This window comes from Globicephala melas, chromosome 6 (genome assembly GCF_963455315.2).
Source record: "Globicephala melas chromosome 6, mGloMel1.2, whole genome shotgun sequence".
In the NCBI taxonomy this organism is placed as follows: Eukaryota; Metazoa; Chordata; class Mammalia; order Artiodactyla; family Delphinidae; genus Globicephala; species Globicephala melas.
The window spans coordinates 57,855,383-57,875,509 of NC_083319.1; positions in this window are offsets into that span (position 1 = coordinate 57,855,383).

The window sequence follows — 20,127 nt, forward strand, 5'->3', positions numbered from 1 at the left end:
TTCCTAGGTATTTTATTCATTTTGATGCATTTGTAAATGAGATTGTTTTCTTCATTTCTCCTTCTGATAGATCATTATTAGCGTATAGGACAGAGCATTTAGAAGTAGAACATCCTCCATAGTTTGAAAAACTGTGACACCTTTGTGACTTTGTATGAGGAGGAGGGGCTTTGTTTCCTTGTATAGATGGGTTCTGTACTACCTTCTGTCTGACTTCAGAATGTCAAATGGAGCCAGGGGCAGCTGGAGGAAAGATAAAAGAGATGTACCCTTCATGATAGCAATCCATCTGGAAGAATGTAAATTGACAAATATTTCCTCAGTGTCTATTCTATACCCACTGCTAGGTTTGGCATAAAGACAGATGCCGAAGGAACAGAAAACAGCTCCTGCTCTGGAGGAGACTATGTCCTTTACTGTAAATAAGTGTTAAATATTTACTGTATTTGCTGTAAGATTTGTAAAACTTTAAAGGAAAGGGAGATCTTTGAAGTCTGGAGAAATTTAGGAAGGGTTCCTGGAGGTGAGGATTTGGCCTTGACCTTGAAAAATGGGCAGGATTTAATACAACTACTAAGAATTTATTGAACTTACCATGCACTCCACACAATGTGAAGATTTATATAGCCCACTGCACTCACCCTGAGGGCGGTATCTCCACTTTATAAGTAAGGAAACTGAGTCATGGAGGTATTAAATAATTTGGATTCAAACCCTATGGCAAATTTGTTCCTTGTCAAAGCAGATGTTTTTAGTCATGAGGCAATCATGTCGAGGTCAAAGGATGAGGAACAAGTTTTTTGAAACGAAGAATGTATTGGAATGAACCTCACTTGTCTTGTTCTCAGACCCAGAAGAGTTTTGACTTTATTGATTTTGCAACAGAAATTCAGGTCCTTCATCCTTTTGGCTGTGGAGGAGGAACTAGGTGACCTGATCTTTATTTAAATAGTGCCTTAAGTAATGGAGCTGCCCAACTATCAGCTTTGCTGAGTAAGCCACCTCTTCCTATTTACCAAGTGTGAAAATCCATCTCAACTCTTCACTCATACAGATATATAAGGAAAGTGAATGGTGGGTGGAACCGGTCCTAATGCATCCAGACAGCTGATTAGTCAGAATCCTTGGACTCTGCTGAGGATTAGCATAGGTTAATGGGATCATCAGTGGCCTTTTAATTGCGGCAGGACTCGAGCCACACAGTTTTACTTGTGGTGAGTGAGTGAGCGTTGTGGTATCAGGGTCCTTGCTAGAATCATATGGCATGCTTGAAGGGTTAATTGGAGAGAATTTAATAGGGAAATTCTTTGTAGAGCTGAGGGCAGAGTAGGGGAACCAAAGTCAGATGGCGAGGACTCAGAGATGAGCAACATCAAAAAGGCATTGCCACTTCCAGACCTGAAGGGGCAAGTAGAGGGAGCAGTGTTATTGGAATTGATAAGGGCTAACACCATGTGTAGTAGAAGGAATAATGGCCCCTCAAAGATGTTGTGCCCTAATCCCTGGAGACTATGAATATGTTACCTATGTGGCAAAAGGGACTTTGCAGATGTAATTAAGGTTGAGGACCTTGAGATGGGGACATTATTCCGAATTATCCTGATGGGTCCAGCCTAATCACATGAGCCTTAAAGGCAGAGAACCTTTCCCTTCTGTGGTCAGAGGGAGATGTGATGAAGGAAGAAGCATCTGAGAGATGCAACATTGCTGGCTTTGAAAATAGAGGAAGGGGGCCATTAGCAAAAACATATGGGCAGCCCCTAGTAGCTGAAGATGGCAGGGAAATGATTCTCCCCTAGAGCCTCCAGTTTGGAACCCAGCCTTGCCAACATCTTGATTTTAGCCCATTGAGACGTTGTTGGATATCTGACCTACAGAACAGTATGATGATATTTACATTCGTGTGTGTGTGTTTTTAAATTTTTATTGGGGTATAGTTTATTTACAATGTTGAATTAGTTTCAGGTGTACAGCGAAGTGAATCTGTCATACATGTACATATATCCACTCTTTTTTTAGATTCTTTCCCCATATAGGCCATTACAGAGCACTGAGTAGGGTTCCCTCTGCTATACAGTAGGTCCTTATTAAGCCCCCAAGTTTGTTGTAATTTCTCATAGTAGCCATGAGTGCTTGACAGGAGCTATGGGCCTAGATAGAGGATTGCAGCTACTGCCTAACCGTATTCCAAAAAAGTTAGAGAGGGAAATGAATACCTTGGCCTCTCTCTCCTCCTGCCCTCTGGTGTACCTCCAGTGCCTACCATTAGTGAACCCATTAGCTGGAAGCTACAGGGAAAAACAACCTGGTTAATGCATTTCCTAGTGTTTAGTTTTCTAGAGCACAGAGCAGGGCAGCTCAGGGTGGAGAATGGATGTACAGGGGCAAATAGAAAAGAACCAGCATAGAGGTTAAACTTTAGGGTGGAGGTTTCAAATGGTGTATGCTTGACTTGATTTCACTCATTACCATAAAGAGGAGAACCTGGCAGGAAGCATTGCCAGGGACCTGCTTTCAGACAAGTGGTTGGATTAGCTCAATATATTTCATCTTTACAGCTAGAGAGCAGATATGGAAATGTGTTTCATTCAGTCCAAGCAATCAGTTAAGTCAGTCATCATTCAACAAATCTAAACACTTGAAACACTTGCCCTTCACTGGCACAAGAAGCAAGTGGGGTGGAGTAGGATACAGGAAAATGGAAGACACCACCTTTGCTCTGGAGGAATTTAAAATATGCAGAGTAGAGGTGGAGTTGAGACAAGATGGAGAGGCAGACACACATAGCTATCCATAATTCATGCATCAGGGCTGTTTGCATGTGTCTGTGAAGGGAGAAGGCATGGGGTGGAGATCAAGGGTAGTGGAGGTGGGGAGGAAATGCTCACAGAGAAGGTGGTACTCAAGGTGGGCTTTGAAACGTAAGTAGAGGTTTTATAGTTTGAAAAAGAATAAAGGACCCCCAAAGCAGAGGAAAGATCATGAGAAGAGGAGAGGCCAAAGGCTTGACGTTCAGGAAACAGCAAAAAATTCCATCTTGCCAGAAGAGAGGATGCTTGGGTCATGTGGTGCTGTGGGGTGGGGGCTTGAGGCATGATAGTGTGTGTGTGTGTGTGTGTGTGTGTGTGTGTGTGTGTGTGTGTGTGTGTGTGTGTGTGTGTGTGTGTGTGTGTGTGTGTCGTTTTGGTACAGACTTCATAAGCTCAAGAAAGTAGTTGATAAGGTCTGTAGAAATACTATGTTTATTATAAATATACTTCTAAAACAAAATAAAAATAAGCAAAATGTGTGAAACAAGTCATTGCTTCCATAATATAGACATTTTTATCTCTTAAAGTTAATTCTTGTCTTATGCTCCCACGTAGCCTGCTCTGCCCATTTTTAATGGAATTTTGTATACCTAAATAAAATGTGAAAAAAAATGCTGAAAGAATCACAAACTCTGAATTCCCTGAAGGCAAACACATATCAGATGACTTTCTTCACCTCAGTTGCTTCTTGACCTCTTTCTCTCTGTACCCCCTTGGCCCCTGGAACTTACACACACACACACACACACACACACACACACACACACACACACACACACACACACACACACACACACACACACACACTGAAGAAGCTTAACTCTGAAAGTTCCCTTCTGATTGTAGGAACACGAGCACTGTCTCTCCCTTCACCTCTCAAAAAGCACTGTGCCATCCAGCCATCTGGCTGACTCCCCACATAAGTGATTTCCAGTGTCCTATTCGACATCACTCAGACCCCAGTCACTGCCTCAAACAAACATGCTCTGTCTTGCTTAAGAAAAGTAACACTTCTATTTCAGAGGGTATTTGGGAGAAAAAAAAATGGGACAGCTTTCCTTCTCAAAATCTGGTCAGGGCTTCCTTGACGTGGGTCCACAGTTACGTGAAGAGAGATGGCTGCTGTCACATAATTACTTTCGCCTGCCGTTAGTAACCTACATTGTAACTTTGTGGTAATAGCACACTTATTTTCCAAGAGCCTCAATAGCTAAAAAACGCATGAGGAAAGCAATATTGAATTGAGAGAAAGCTCCTGCCAAGGATTCAAGAAGCCCTGGACTCTTGAGAAAAAGGGTTTCAGCTCTGTGGACCCAATTTCTCGTCTATAAAATAAGAGCTTGGATGAAACATTTCAGAAAGGCAATTAGGAGAGTGTGGAGGTTAAAAACACCAATATGGCTCAAACCCGCTCTGCCACTTGTTAGCTGTGTGGGTATGGCACATTGATGCACTGAGTTTCATCTGTAGAAGGATAAAAGCAGTTCACAGGGCTATGGGGAGGGTTAAATTGGAGAATATGGTAAAGCGCTTTGCATTGTGGGTGTGTGCGCCTGCCTGTGTGTTTCACAAGTAGAGAAAATGAGGAAGTGAAGAAGGGTTGGGACTCTGTGGGGTAGTGACACAGCCCTTTGCAGTCACATAGGAATCTTTGAGTGAGGAAACTTAATGCTGTCTCTTGGAAGAAGGCAGTGGGTCACAGGTACCACTGATCTGTGAGATGGGCTTTTACCCAGTTATTTCTAGTAAAGATGTTCTTCGAACATGTAGGAAAGGAAGCACACCCAAACCCAAAAATGGTGATGAAAAGTGACTTTCCAGGGAGAATCAGTGGGGTATCAAATAGTATTGTTCACACCCCAGTAGCCAATGCTTGCTGGATGCAGAAATGAAGTAGTTTCTGGTTGGACATGAATACTCATTACCACTGGCTTGGCTTTGCCTTTTATTAATATTGGAAATCAGTGGTGGATGATGCAGTCTGTCATCCTTTCCTAACCTCTTTTCATTGGAATTGGAGAATGAGATCGACTTAACCCACCTCTCATCAGGAGGCTGTGAAATACCCACCAACAGAGCACAATGAAGAGAGATTTCTCCTGGATTGAGTACTGCAGACCATACCTCTTTGGAATTACAGGAAATGATTCATAGTTCTGGCTGTGGAATTCTCAGAGGATTTGAGGGTGGGGATAGGAAGGCGTAACTCATCCAACTTCGTGCTGCCTTTCTCAAGGTGCAGTCATAGATCATGCTGGGCTCATGACTTGCTTCTTAAAGACTGGAGTAGTCAGACACAGTGACCATCAAGTCAGAAAGAGGGTGGGATTGCAATGGAATATTTGTCCTCTATGGACAGGGCCTTGCCAAAGTGAAAACAAACAAACAAACAAAACCCCCCAAAACTCTAAACTGGGAAAAAGATATCTCCATTCCCCTTTTCCTATCCAGCTCTCCTTTGTCTAGAGATCCTTTAAATACTTCCCTCTGTCCCTGAAATCTAAGCCAATCACAAAGTTAGATGTTCATCTCCTTCAAGTGTGTGAAAACTGGTTCTTTCATCAAGGAAGGTATGGAATAGGCCCATTAGTATGTGTTTACAGCATTGCGTTTTATCATTATCATCATTATCATGGCCTTCCTGTCTGTTCAGATTTTAATGTTTATTGAAACCACTTTCAGCATCTTAAAAGTCCTTGTCTTTAGCCCAAGATTACAAAAGGACTTCCTCTACTTGGCAGTGAATGGTAATTATCTTCACATGTATGGAGGTGGCCCAGTATATGGTTGGACTATCGCACAAGAAAAACAATACCTTGGTATGTGGTTATTGGTTCAGTTTTGCAAGAAACCCTCTGTAGCTTTATTTCTGTATGCAGTTGAGATTGTCATGAGGCCTGCCTATGTTCATATATCATCTTTCAGCTCACTCAAGTCATTCTAACAAATATTTATATTATTGCTTCCCTTCTTCCTGATCCTAGAGCACATTGGGACATCCTTCCAATGTTTCAGCACATTCCTGAGTTACCACTGCGATGGAGTGTTCTTGGAAGACTCTCCAGTTCCTGGCTTCTCAAGTCCTTGGTTACTTTCCAAAGAATGTACCTTTGGAGAGAGTCCTTATCAGTCCTAGGTTAGGTCTTTCTTGTCTCTACCACCTTGCATGTCTAATTTCTTCTGACTAACCCAGATGAGGTTTACTGCCCACATATGTCTAAATAAATCCAAGATTACATTTGAGTGACACTTTACCTGTTTCAGAGCACTTTCTACGAGAACTCTAATACCTAATGGTTTTACCAGCTTTCACTCAAGACAGGGAATGGGCTGGAGAGTGAGTGTTTTCTAACTTGAAGTTATATTCTTGGGGCCAACTGTAGAGCCGTTTACCCTGGTTGTCTTCCATAACAGCAAAGATGCTGGGCAGACATAGTTTGGGATATGATTGTAGCCAAGAGGGTAAATGAGTCTTTTCAGAGCACATATGTTCTGATTTTCACATATATCTTGAGGAACCACTTTTTTTTTTTAATTTAAAAAGGAAACCAACCTGGTGTACTTATACATCTGCATTTCTGAGTGATAGTGTAAGCAGATATTTTGTTTAGTGTATTGGGACCCAATAACCATCCCCATCCCACAAATCTCTCTCTTGTTTGTTCTTGCATGCCTTAGAGAATCAATGTGATTACTTGCTAAATCAGTACCATAGCTGCTAAAAATCCTCGTCTCACTCTCGTGGTACTGGGAGAAAGCTCTAGTGTTATTATTACTCGTACTATTTCAATAAAAAACAAGATTGTGAGCAAACAGGAAGGCTTTGCGTTTTTAAGGAGGTTCAACAACCTAAACCTACAGTGTTGCCCCATTGCTGTTAATCTAAATCAGCTGTGGGGGGTCTCCAAGTTTCAATTTACTGTCATTCACAAATCACACTGTAAGCACTCGCTGTATCAACCAGGCTTCTGAGTTGTTCCGCTTGTTGGACATGGCTGGATGCGGTAGACTTCGGAGTTAGGTGTGAGCTCTACTGAAAATCCTTAGGGCGTATCTTACTGTGATCGCTCATGCTCTCAGGACCCTTCTCTCTGGGGGTTCTCCAACTCACAGGTTTTGAAACTAGAGGAAAACCTGAAGATACGGCCTTCTAGAAGACTTAGGCAGGTTAAGGAAGATCATACGGCTGACTAGTGGCCAAGTCAGGGCCGGACAGACCAAATATTTTAATTTTATCCTGGTGTTTCCACTGCCCCATGTGACCTCTTACGTGTTCTTCCGGGTAACAGCGTGACAGCAGTCCTATGTCATTTGTAACTGAAAAGATAAACTCAAGACAAATATTCTTCTGTCAGTGTTTATGGCAAAAGGCAGTTGTTCGTGTGGAGCCAGAGTACATAGTGCTCATTCTTAAATCTGTTCTGACCCTCAAGTTTGACTCAGAATCTTTCCTGAAATAAAGCACCCCCCTTCTTGAAAGAAGCCTCATCTCTGCTGCATTCATTTCTTTGCCGTTCACAGTTATTCCACACCTTTAGAAACTGTACTTAGATGAGCTTGAAAGTTCACTGGGCCTCATGAGAAAGCAGAAATCCTTATTCCAATACCTCTCCCATCTCTAAAACTCAATTCTCTAATTACAGGAAATTCTAGGAAATGTAAATTTAACCGTACCGACGACTCCTCTTGAGGATTTTAGGGATTAGATCAGTTAATTTACCCATACTGTGCACTACTTTTTATCCACAGAGGTTTCTCTCCCAAGGGCTGACCCAAGATAAGCTAATCCGATTTTTCCTCTTATCAATCTGGAATTGGTACATAGAGGCTCTAGTTATCCTCTTCTGGGATTTGGAGCTGGGAGGTTAACCTAGCCTGGGCTGGGCTGGCCATTTTCTATCAAGTGTACAAAAAGAAAGAAAAATCTTGTTGGCAGAGAGAGAAAAAATAAAGTAAATGTAATTCAAAAAGCAGACATGAGGACCATGTGGTCCCAAAGAGATGGAGACAATGACTTGGAGACCTGACCTTCCATTCCTGGTTCAATAACCATATAAGGTACATCTGTACTGGTGCGTAAATCCCCAGTGGGACTTAAATCAGCGTGAGCAGCATTCTGTTCTTGGGGAAAAAAAACAAAGCCAACTGAGTGTAAGACAAGGGCAGTTCCCCTCCTGTACCCAAATAGAAGTCATAGTGACAGAAGAACATGAAAACAATGTGACCGGTCTCAATTTAAACTTACACCCACAAATCTTAAGTGAGGCTTCAGTGCTGCCAAGCATGCAACTATGTTTCCCTGAATCGATTTATATTTTTTCATCCTCCGAGACTACTATTGCATAATTTCTCCTCTGTCCTCAAATTTTCAACACTCCCTCCCCTTGTCACTCTCCTCTAATGACCTTGATTTTTCTTTCACTGGGAAAACAGAAGCAGTGAGAAAGGAACGGCTTCATCTTCCCATAGACAACAAATCCACTAGTCTACTTGAATTTGTGCTCATGTACTTTCCCTCCTGTAAAGTGGATCAACCGCCCATATGCCTAATAAGGCAACCCCTCTTCATCTGTACTGGGTTCCATTTTTCTCTGACAGGGTTCCATTTTTCTCTGACAACTCAGGGACTTTGCTCCTTCAATGATTCCCCACCATTTCCTTCTTTTGCATCACTAATTTTTGCCTCTATACTTAATCAGCATACGAAGATATTATGAGTTCTCATCTTAATAAATACTTACACACATAAATGAAAATCTTCTTTGATCTAGAGCACTCCTTCACTATCACTCCATTTATCTACAAATTTTTATAGTAAAAATCCTTGCAAAAATTGTTCACCCTCCTATCTCCATTTTTTTCTCTTTATACCATGCCAGTCAGACTTTCATCATCACCATCACCATTCCACTCCCTTGAAGATCCACAACGATCTCCATGTTCTCGAGTCCTGTGGCCAGCTTTCAAACTTCATTTTATTTGACTTTTCATCCATATTTGGCAGAATGGATGACTCCTTTCTTCTTAAGGCACCTTCTGCACGTGGTGTCCAGTAAACCACATCTTCCTGGTTGTCCTATCTTCTTCCTGACGGCTCTTTCTTAACCTCCTCTGCTGGCTCCCCCTTCTCTTCCATACCACGTTTCATTTATCTCATATCAATATTATTATGCCAGGTTGTTCTATTGTCAACTTACTTAAGTTGGGAACTACATTTCTCAGACTCCCCTTTCCTCTATGGCTCTGGATTGGAGCTGCTCAAAAGAGGAACTTGCCTGGGATTTGAGACGTGGAACTAAAGCAGAGTTATTACTCTCTGAGGAACTTCAGGGCCAGATATGGTGATAAAAAGACAAAAAGTGCCTAGCAGCTTCCAGCTTGTGTTCCTTTTCTTTGACTCCAAGTCGGGTTCTGCCTCCTGACTTCTGGTTCTGTTGACCAGCAGTGGTCCCAGTCACACTACCGTATGCTTGGTTATAGATGCACAGAAGTGGTAGCTACATGGATGCAGCAGCTGCTGTGCTCCTCATGAAGGGGTCCCCATTTGGGGTTCCAGTTTAGTGACTGGATGAGCCTAGTTTATCGAATTTCCCTGAAAGCTCCATCTTGTCCAACTGTGCCAACGCTATGAGAACACTGGTTAGTAACTTCTTCAAGTCCTCCATTCCCTCTCTGAGACCTTTACTGCTCCAGCTCCTCCAACAATTGTGTAAAGTTTAATTCCTATAATCTCTTATCCTGTATCATTCCTATTTGAACACTGAGACAAGTATTGGTATCGCCAGAAGTGGTTCTAGGGAAATACAACATTAAGGATAGCAATATGGACCTCCCTGGTTGTGCAGTGGCTAAGAATCCGCCTGCCAATCCAGGGGATATGGGGTCAATCCCTGGTCAGGGAAGATCCCTCATGCCGTGGAGCAACTAAGCCTGTACACCACAACTACTGAGCCTATACTTTAGAGCCCGTGCTCCTAGAGCCTGTGCCCTGCAATGAGAGAAGCTGCTGCAATGAGAAACCCATGCACTGAGTACCCCCCGCTCACCACAACTAGAGAAAGCCCATGAGCAACAATGAAGACCTGATGCAGCCAAAAATAAATAAATAAATAAATAAATAATTTTTTAAAAAAAGGATAGCAATAAGATATTAGAACTCTAATCTGAATAGATTTAAAGGCATTGATTAACTTGTTGTCAGTGGCAAATGGGACACTTGTAGACTATGTCAAGCAATAGTTATTGTCCTAGTTATGAAATGTATGGTTGAAGTAGGCAGCTAAGCAACTGGCAGAATCCCCATAATGCTTCCTTGATCTATAGAGTGAGGCCTTTCATCATACGAAAGGCAATATGGAAACTCCAGAACTTCCTTTTCCTACTAAATCAATAACCCAAAATCAATACTGAATTTTCTTGTAGGGTTAAAGAGATTTATCCCACCATCAAGGACTTGAAAGATGCAGGAGTGGTGATTCCTACCACATCCTCATCTAATATGCCTGTTTGGACTGTGCAGGTGACAGACTTCGGAGAATGACAGTGAATTATCATAAAATTAATCAGATGGTAGGGAACTCCATTTGTAACCTGTTACAGATGTGGTTTCTTTATTGGATTAATCAACACATCCCCTGGAATCTGTATGCAGCTAGTAACCTGGTAAATACCTGTGAGTAGAGATACCAGAAGGAGCTTGCTTTCAGCTGGTAGTTAACAATACACTGCTCCATCTCAGGACTATTTATCCCCCTCCTTTTATTATTATTATTTATTTATTTTCTTTCTTTATTTTTTTGGCTGTGTTGGGTCTTAGTTGTGGCACACGGGATCTTCTTTGAGGCGCACGCAGTCTCTTCATTGTGTTGCGCGTGGTCTCTTCGTTGCGGCGCTTGGGCTTCTCTCTAGTTGTGGCGTGCAGGTTTTCTCTTTCTAGTTGTGGCGCGCAGGCTCCAGAGCACGTGGGCTCTGTAGTTTGTGGCACACGGGCTCTCTCGTTGAGGCATGAGCTCAGTAGTTGTGGCGTGCAGGCTTAGTTGCCCTGCAGCACGTGGCATCTTAGTTCCCTGACTAGGGATCAAACCCGTACGTGTCCCCTGCATTGGAAGGCAGATTCTTTACCACTGGACCACCAGGGAAGTCCCTATTCATCCCCTTTTCATAACTTTTTTCTCAGGAACCTCTCTGCTTCCCCATTCCAAATGACATCATGCTGGTTCACCATGTTGATGATATATTTTCTGGACCTGTTGAGTAGGAAGTAGACATTTCCCTAGAAATATGTGTGTCAGAGTATTGAAAGTATTTCTCATAAAAATGCAGGAGGTGCCAGTATGGTCAAGCTCTTAGACATTCAGTGGTCTGGGGCGTATCAAGATATCTGCTATGAAAGAAGTCACAGATATTCAGTACGGTACCATGAGTTTCAGATATAACATAGGATTTATTGGGTGAAAAACTTAAAAATCAGAGAAGTAGTAGAGTTCACACAGTCCCTCAAGTTCTTATTACTCTATAGCACAGGCTGGACATAGATGCCCTATATGCACCATGACCAGAAGTCCAGCAGAGACTTGCTTTAGCCAGAAAACTGCTAGATGTGCAAAAAAAGAACTCCTGCTCACTCACCCCATTACATAGGTTAGCCTAAGATAGGGAGAAGAGTACCTGGTTCTTGCAGTAAAAAGCAGTAAAACAGGAGGTCTCTGGGTCCAGGAACATGCTAGGGAAGACGAATACTGGAGACCAAGGTCTGCATACCGAGGGCTCAGGGAACAGCCTTGCCTGCTGAATGGAGTGTTGAAATTAGCCAAAGGCCTTATCTCTGTAGGCTGGCTCAGTGGTGCTAAGCCAACTCTGCTAAGCTTCCAAAAGGGGAAGGTGATGAGCCCCCAAAGCCATCTGGATTTGTCTCTCATCAATATCCCTTCCAAGGAAAGAGTAAAGTTGCTGCGTCTGGCCCCTCTTCCGGTTCTAAAGCAGTGCATCTGGTTGTTCATTTTGCCTAGGAAAAAAATGGCAAATTCTGTGGCTCTGCACTGATTCATGGGTAGTGGCTGATCATTTGACTGGATAGTCAGAGACTTGGAAACAACACAATTCAATAATTGTGTCAAGTAGTCCAGAAGCGCTGTGTGGATAGAACTCTTCCAAATGGGCACACAGTATAAAGATATGTGTGTTCCATGTGGTTGTTTACAAGAGAGCTCCTCCTGCAGAGGTCAATCTTAATAACCAGATGGACAAGATGACTCATGCTATAGATGTTAGTCAGCCTCTTTCCCCAGCAGAAATGGAGGTTATACATGGAGTCAGCAACATGGACTTTGCTCACAAAGACCAACTTGGCTTCAGTCATTACTGAGTGCCCAACCTACTACCATCAGAAACCAACACTGAGTCCACAGTGTGCCACCACTCCCAAGGGACATCAGCCAACCACTTGGTGGCAGGTTGATGACATTGGACTGTTTCCATCATGGAAGGAATAGCACTTTGCTCTCCGTGGAATGACACATATCCTGGATGTGAATTTGTCTTCCTGCCTCTGACTCTGCCAAAACTACCACCCGTAGATTTCCAAAATGCTTTGTTCACTGTTATAGTTTTCCACATGAGATTACTTTGTACCATGGAAATTATTCACTATCAGATTCACTAGTGTTAGTATGGTCCTCGTCATCCTGAAGCAATTCATCTGCTAGGTCCTTTTGGAGACTCAGTTGTAACACCAAGTGTGTGGCGCTATTCTGCAGGGTTAGTGTAAAATCCTTTAGGATGAATGTCTACTCTGAATGAGTGACCCACGGGGATGGTTCTTCCCTCTTACCTCAAGTGATCCACTGGCAAAACTTGTCCTCACAGCTTTGGGCTCTGCTGATTTAGAGTTCTTTTTTTCTTTTTTTTTTTTTCTTTTATTTGGTTTTCAAAAAAACAACGTAATGAATACCTATTTACTCTATGTTTTGTATTCTTTTAAGAGATGGTCACTCAGATGTGGCCACAGGAGGTAAAAGAGAACAGGCTCAGGAAAAAAAATAATATCCTCGCAAGTCCCAGAGACAGGATGCAAGGGTGGTCAGGACAAAGGTGACAGGAGCCAAGGGAAAGCAATAGGCCAGAGACTTTTGGGGGTTTCCATGGGAAAGGCAAGGCAGGGCAGGGTTGGAATGGGCCAGTTTGAATAATTTCATGGGGCTTTGGGTTGTGTGTGGTTCCTGGTTGGCCGGTCCCTGTCCCTAGGATGATTAAAGTGGAAGCGTATTGCCTGAGGTAAGGATGGGGTACAGGAAATGCTGGGCCAGATGTTCATCTGTGTCAGTACTGAAATCACCTGAAATTGTGACACAACTTTTGTAATAAGTGGTGGTAAGCTAGGAGTAGGAGTACTGAAGAACGATTGTGTTGAGGGTTAGTATACGAGAGAAACAAGGAGAGGCGCTGTAATCTGACTTAGAGTTCTTAGTGATCAGTGGAAGACTGTTTTTATCAGAGGGCACACGAAGATTCACTAAACTGGAAGTTGAGACTATTACCTGGTCATTTTGGACTCTCCATCCCAGTGAACCAACAGGCAAAGAAGAGAATCATGGCATTGGAGGGGGTGATTGATACTGACCATCAGTGGGGAAATTGGACTGCTGCAGCATAGTGAGGGCAGGGGAGGGTATGTCTGGAAAGCAGGAGGTTCTCTGGATGCCTCTTAGTGCTTCTCCACGTCTTATGTTAAAATTAATGGAATACTACAACAATCCAATAGAGGTAAGACTGCTAACGGCACAGACCTTTAAGGAACGAATGTTTGAGTCACCCGGACATCAGGCAAGGAACCATGACCAGCCAAGGTACTTGCTGAGGACAAAGAGCATACAAGTGTATAATGGAAGAAAGAAATTATAAATCCCAGTTATGATGGCCTGACAAGTTACAGAAATAAAGACTCTTGTAGTTATATTTCTTCCTTACTTTGATGCGAATGTGTGCGTGTGTAAAATGCTCTTTGTTTTCTTTGTTTTTCCTTTTCCTATTTACTCTCCAATATAAAATGTATTAATAGTGTCTAATGTTTAGATATCAAAGGAGGAGTGTGACTCAGATAGAAGAGGAATGATCATCTAAAGATGGATAAAGAGACAGGAAACTTAGTGTATTCTCTTCTGGCGAGGGCTGTGTTGTGCATTATCGGTTATATTAAGGATAGTTGTATCATGTTAGGTAGAAATGTCATTTTGCCATTGGCTCTATTTGGAAGTTAAACGTGGTTAAAAGCGGTATATATGGACAACAAGTTCACAGGTATGGACTAATTTGGATTGGTTAATCTGGGTAGTACATTTCCAAGAATCTCCTTTCTTGAATGGTTCCAAGTTATACTTGGCCAAAACAGGAGCTTGTGGGAGACTTGGAGGCTGGAAAGATATGCACAGAGACACCCAGCTTGTCCTCATTCTCTCCTGCTCTGCATCAAATTCTTCTTTCCAACTGCTAGGCCTATTAACCAAGCATCTCCACCAGATGCTTGGCTGTGGACCCACAGAAATAGCTACACAAAGACCACAGTTCTCGTAAACTTCTGCTCTTTGTGCCTGGCTTCTCAGGTTTCCCCAGGTGTCCCAACTCGTCTACCTGCACCAGCACTTCAGGGGGACTGGTTAGTGACTTCCTCTAAATCTGCAAGGCCCCCTTCCAGGTCTTTCCTTTCCCAGCTCCTCCCATAATTGTTTAAGGTCTCATAAATTCCTTATCCCATAGCAAGCGCAATGCTTCTGCCTCCTTCTTTGAATCCGAACTTGTACAGAGCCTAGCAGAACATCTGGCATGTACTAGATGTCTGATGAATATTAAGTAAGTCTGTGAATGTGTGTGTCTGTATATGTATATATATATGGTGGGGGTAGGTAAGTTGCTGGTGAATCCATATTAGAGGTAAACTATTCTGATTTGCTCTGATATGCAATTAGCGTAGGTAGAATTGAGAATTTATAACTCTATGTATTGAGAAAGGGAGTTTGGAATGATTCTTGGACCTATGATGGTGCTGGGGGAGGGTAGTTAAATATTGCTTGCTCAAACTTTTTCCATGTCAAGCATCCCAGGTAACTCTTGATTTCTAGGATTATGTTGAACTCAAGAATATAGAAGTCAGTGATTCATGATATAAAATTAGTAAGGCATTGGATATTTGAATGTTGGATTAGACAAAGTAATAGTAACAACCAAAAATGAAATGACAGTAGAAAGTAAACACGTAATTCCTCATCTTAGAATGTGTATATTTTCTGCAACAAAGCAAAATAAATTTTAAAACATTTTTATTGAAACTTAAGAGGAAGATACTCAAAAATTTCTGGTGAGCAAGATATAAGAAATTAATAGTATATTAATTTAGGATATATAGGCTCTTATAGATATATCTAGTTAGTGGGCTTCTTTTCATCATTTTATGTCAGAAAATAAAAATATTCATAAATCATCTCACAAATATATACAAGATCTCAGTCCTCTTGCTCAAATCTTTCCCCATGAGATTTTTAAGTTCCTTACAACAATGATAATAATTTTAGAATTTTCTTCAGTTTTACCCAACTTTGGTCCCACCACCCATTAGTGTTCCTTAAGGACAAAAATTCCCTCTCCTTTGACTTGTCTTGCTAAAATGACAGATGCTATAGTGGGTGCTCTGTGTGCATTTTTTCTAACCTTCAAAACAGATGAAGAATGTGGGAATTACGTTTCCTGTTTTAGAGATGAGGGAAGTAAAGGTCATAGAGATTATCTAAATGATGTATTCAAGGTCATGCAATGAAGTCATGAGTTTAACACAGATCTACGTTCCTTCTACTATCTTGCTTCCATTTAATTTTTGTATCATTGCTTCTCACACCCCAAGAACTGTTGCACATTCACTTTTTATACCTATTGCCAAATTGCTCTGCAGAAATTACACCAATATACATATATTCCTACCAGAGTAGGAAAGTCTCTATTTCTCCACATCTTCATCAGTACCAGCTAGATTTTCCGAAATTTTTTTACAACCAAGATATGATTATAAAGATTGTTACTGGGGTGGAAGGTGGGAATAATACAATATCTCAGATATTTAAAATGGTAAATGTCAAGCATTTGTGTTTGGGTGTGTAAATGTTTTAAATAAGCCTCATGGACCTCTACACAATTGGCTTTAATTGTATCAGGACTTAGATTCAGCTGGAGCATTAGGTCTCGTGTCCTGGAATTGGCTTCTAGGTAGCAGACAGAGCTGTAAGCTACTGGTTAACTGAGGCTCTCAGCAAACAGTGGGACCTCAAGCTCCTCACTGAGAGGGCTCAGCAACTTTCCAATCTTATCTTTGTAGCCTAAGAAATGGTCTTTGCCACAAAGCCCAGCAGATAATTGGCCCTGCACTGTCATTCCAGTTGACTCAGAGAAAGATACACTTCTGAAGGACTGTGTCCGTGGTAAGTGAGTATGGAATCCACACTACCCTCCAAGCATGAGGAGGTTCCAGCTGCTTCCTGGAGCTGCTCATCCATGGAATCTGCTCCTAAGCTGTTCCAAACTAAAGACCGTTCAATTTCCCACAGTTCTCTGCTCCTTCTCCGTTCCAGCACTGTCAGTAAATGCAGAGAGAGCTTGTAACGCTCACTTTTCTCTTCTTACAAGGCACATTTTTTTTTCTTATCTGCTGTAATTTCTGGCCCTCTGGGCAGTAAATTTTGATAGCAGAATGGTGGAGAGAGAGAAAGAGGCAATTCTAGAGTCTGGAGCTTATTTTAGATAGGGTTCTTCCAAATGCAGACCATAAAATAAGAATTTGGGTTCAGGTAGTTTATTTGGTAAGTCATCCCAGTAAGCACAAGACAGAGAGTGGCGATAGTGACCCAGGAAAGGGAGAGAAGATAGTAAAGGATGCGTTGATTAGTGGGGCTACTGCTGTGGGCGACTGAATCTCAGTCCTGGAGAGCTTCTGAGAAACCATGGTTCAGAATTGAGGGATGGAGAAACTGGGGTATATCCACCCCATTACTGGTTGAAGTTACCCCTGGGGACATTGCATCCTTGGCTGTTGATTGGTGAGCACTTCAGAAGTGATGGCCCATTGATCACAAAACTAAATGACTTGGTCCATATTCGTTACTATATATTCTCCATCCATGGATTCCAAGAAATCATTTTACCCTTCTAGTCTGCTTTTCCATATAAATGTGTGTGTGGGTGGGGGGTGTAAGTCTTCCTGAAGTTAATGGCTGCTGAGGGAGTGGAGGCAGCGTGCTGAGAGGAAGCCATCGGGGGGATTCTGCTGAAGCTGGAGCCATACTATATGTCAGATTGGAATCAAACTTCCGATTGCTGAAAATCACAGTGCCTCTGATCTCAGCACCATCAGAGAAGCTGCCAGAAAATAGCATCTTAGATATTCATTTAACAGGAGGCAGGGGTGTTGATAGAACTGTCTTGCTTTGAAAATTCTTACAAGAAGGCAGAGCTGACGGAATTCTAGTAGAAGCACCAGAGAGACAGAAGCTAAAAGTACGGCAGAGACAAAGGATACAGGGATCTTTGAAATGTGTTCCCTCTTTGGAGCATTTGACAAACACGTGGCAGAGACTGCATACCCCCTAATTATTTTCTGGCCTCTGTGCTCACAAACAAGCACCATATGAAAAGCACAGCATCTCCGGCATGAGAAAAGGGACAAGAATGATTATAAGAAAGCAAAGAAATGTTCTAGAAATTATCCTGGCTGCCACTTGCCTTAAGCACCGGAATGATGCTGGATCCTGGGATACATCCTGAATGATGTGCAGGCTTGCCCTTTAGAAGTTACGAGGATACTAATCATGCTAATATTCCATCTGTAAGTCTCAACCCTTGTGGTTTCTGTCTGCATTCCCTGTGCCAGCATCCCAGGCCTGGTCCCCTCATCTCCTACATGAGTCATTGAAAAAGCTTCAGGGGTCCTCTTTCCTTCCTTCACACTGCACACTGCTCTAATGTTATCTCTTCCCAGCAGCATATTTATCACATTGTGCCCCTGCTCAAGAAGCAGCAGAAATCTCTCTATTGCCTATTGAATGAAATCTGAACTCAACGGCCTTGTATGTAAGACCCTCCCCCATAAAGAAACTTCCACTATGTCCCTCACATCCAGCCTCAGCCTCCCTTCACACCCACATTGGTCTCCCTGCTTCAGTCATGGGACTCCTTTGCTGACCTACCTGAAGAGTGCTCTTACCATTACAAGTAGGGCATTGGCACCTACATTTTGAAATACTGAAGAATGTTTCTCGAGCCTTTCTTTGACTGAATCACTTTGTTACTTTCCTATTTTCCCTTGCACGGGAAATTTATATTTATACTAATAAAGATACCTGAGTGGCAGGATAGTTACTTATTGGGCCGCATGTTAGTTGATTTTGATATGACCTGAAGGAGTTGATCTGTTGATTGGGCAAATACTGTCACCAAAACACACTGCTTTTATTTCTACATGCCTTTTCTTACTTCCGTGTCTTTATATATAATATTCTATTTGCTTAAAATTATCCCTTGCATCTTTTCTGTCCATTAATCCCAGTTGACAATTATATTGTCAATCAGTTGGCTAATATATATTTGTAAGCTGTGCTTACTTAGGCCACATGAGCACAGAATTTGAAATTGGATCACACTGCTTGTAAATATGTGTGTTTCATGTGTCTTGTATCACCAGTCAATGCAGAACTTCTAGGTTCCTGAAAAGCTCCTCCTCCCAAGGGACCTCTCCAGTGTTCTCAAAAACAAATTTCATCGATGACAATCCCCCTTTCCCTGTTCTGGAAGCCCTCTGCTAGATGCTGCCACATCCTCTACCACTGCCCCTTCTGAAGACCTCTGTTCCTGCCACACACTTTAAGCAGAGTGGAGCATTGTGCTTCTTCCAGGTTCTCCTGCTGCTTTTGATAGGCACTGCCCTCCTCCTCTGGGCTCTGCCTTTGCCACTGTTGGTACACTGGAGAACTAGAGGTGTCAGAGCCACAAGTTGTCTTGTGCGTAGTTGGATAAAATGCCTTAATCACCCATCATTTTGTTACCGTCTCTTAGAAGAGTACCAAAGAAATGTGGCTTTTGTTCCAAACTCTTTCTGGTTGTACCAATAGCCCAAACTGTCATAAGACTCAGACATGAGCCTTAGGGAGCTGGAAGGAAGTGAATTTGGGTAAAAAATCATACCACCAATCTGGACCAGGCCTACCTGTTTTGGCTCCATTTCTCTTAGGGTAGGTGCTTTTCAAGGAGGTTCTCTAGTTCCTCTTTTTTTGGGGGTACGCGGGCCTCTCACCGTTGTGGCCTCTCCCGTTGCAGAGCAACAGGCTCCGGATGCGCAGGCTCAGCGGCCATGGCTCACGGGCCCAGCTGCCCCACGGCATGTGGCATCTTCCCGGACTGGGGCTGGAACCCGCGTCCCCTGCATCGGCAGGCAGACTCTCAACCACTGCGCCACCAGGGAAGCCCTCTGGTTCCTCTTGATGATGGTCTTCCAGTGGCCTGCTCTACTGGTTCACCCCATTTAGCCAAACAGGTCACAGTGCTGTTTTTGGCACATCATGTACAAGATTTGGGCCAAGGCATATATTTAGTGGTTTTCATCATGAAGTAGCTGTGTGACTGTGGTCACATCACTTAATCTCCCGGGTGTAAGTTTGCTTATCTAGATGAACTCTGAAGTCTCTTCAAGTGCAAAAAAACCCTTTGCTTTTAGACATTGACTGGCTTCCTCTTCTGGGTGTGATAAACTCAAACCCCACGAGGTAACTGCTCTGGGCAGAAAACACTATACAATTTGGTCACAATGTTAAAAAACAACATCTACCTGATGGTACTGGAGAATGAATAGAAGCAGACAGACTTGACTGGGGAGTGTACGCTCGGACGGAGGGAGGTGGGTCACTATACAAGTCAGTTCTTACCTCCATTGCTTTTCGACCAGAGCTAAGTGTAACCCTTGCAGAGCATAGAACCAGTGGAGTAAAAGTAGGAAAACTGGCGTCTTTCTGGCTTGGAAAATAAGAAAAGTGAAGCTGAGAAACCAAATGCTAAAGATAGTGGGGAAATCACATAAGGGAAAGAGCCAATGAAAACACCTTTAAATGAATATTTAATATTAATAAATGATTAATTATTAAATTAACCTAGTGAAGATGAAAATGATGGAATTCGATATCACACGATGAATCTGTATCTAATGCCACATTGTTTCGGTTTTCTTTTTAGGTCCTAAATCTAGGGAATGTATGTCATATAGAGGAGTCATGAGTAGTGTAACTGATTGTCA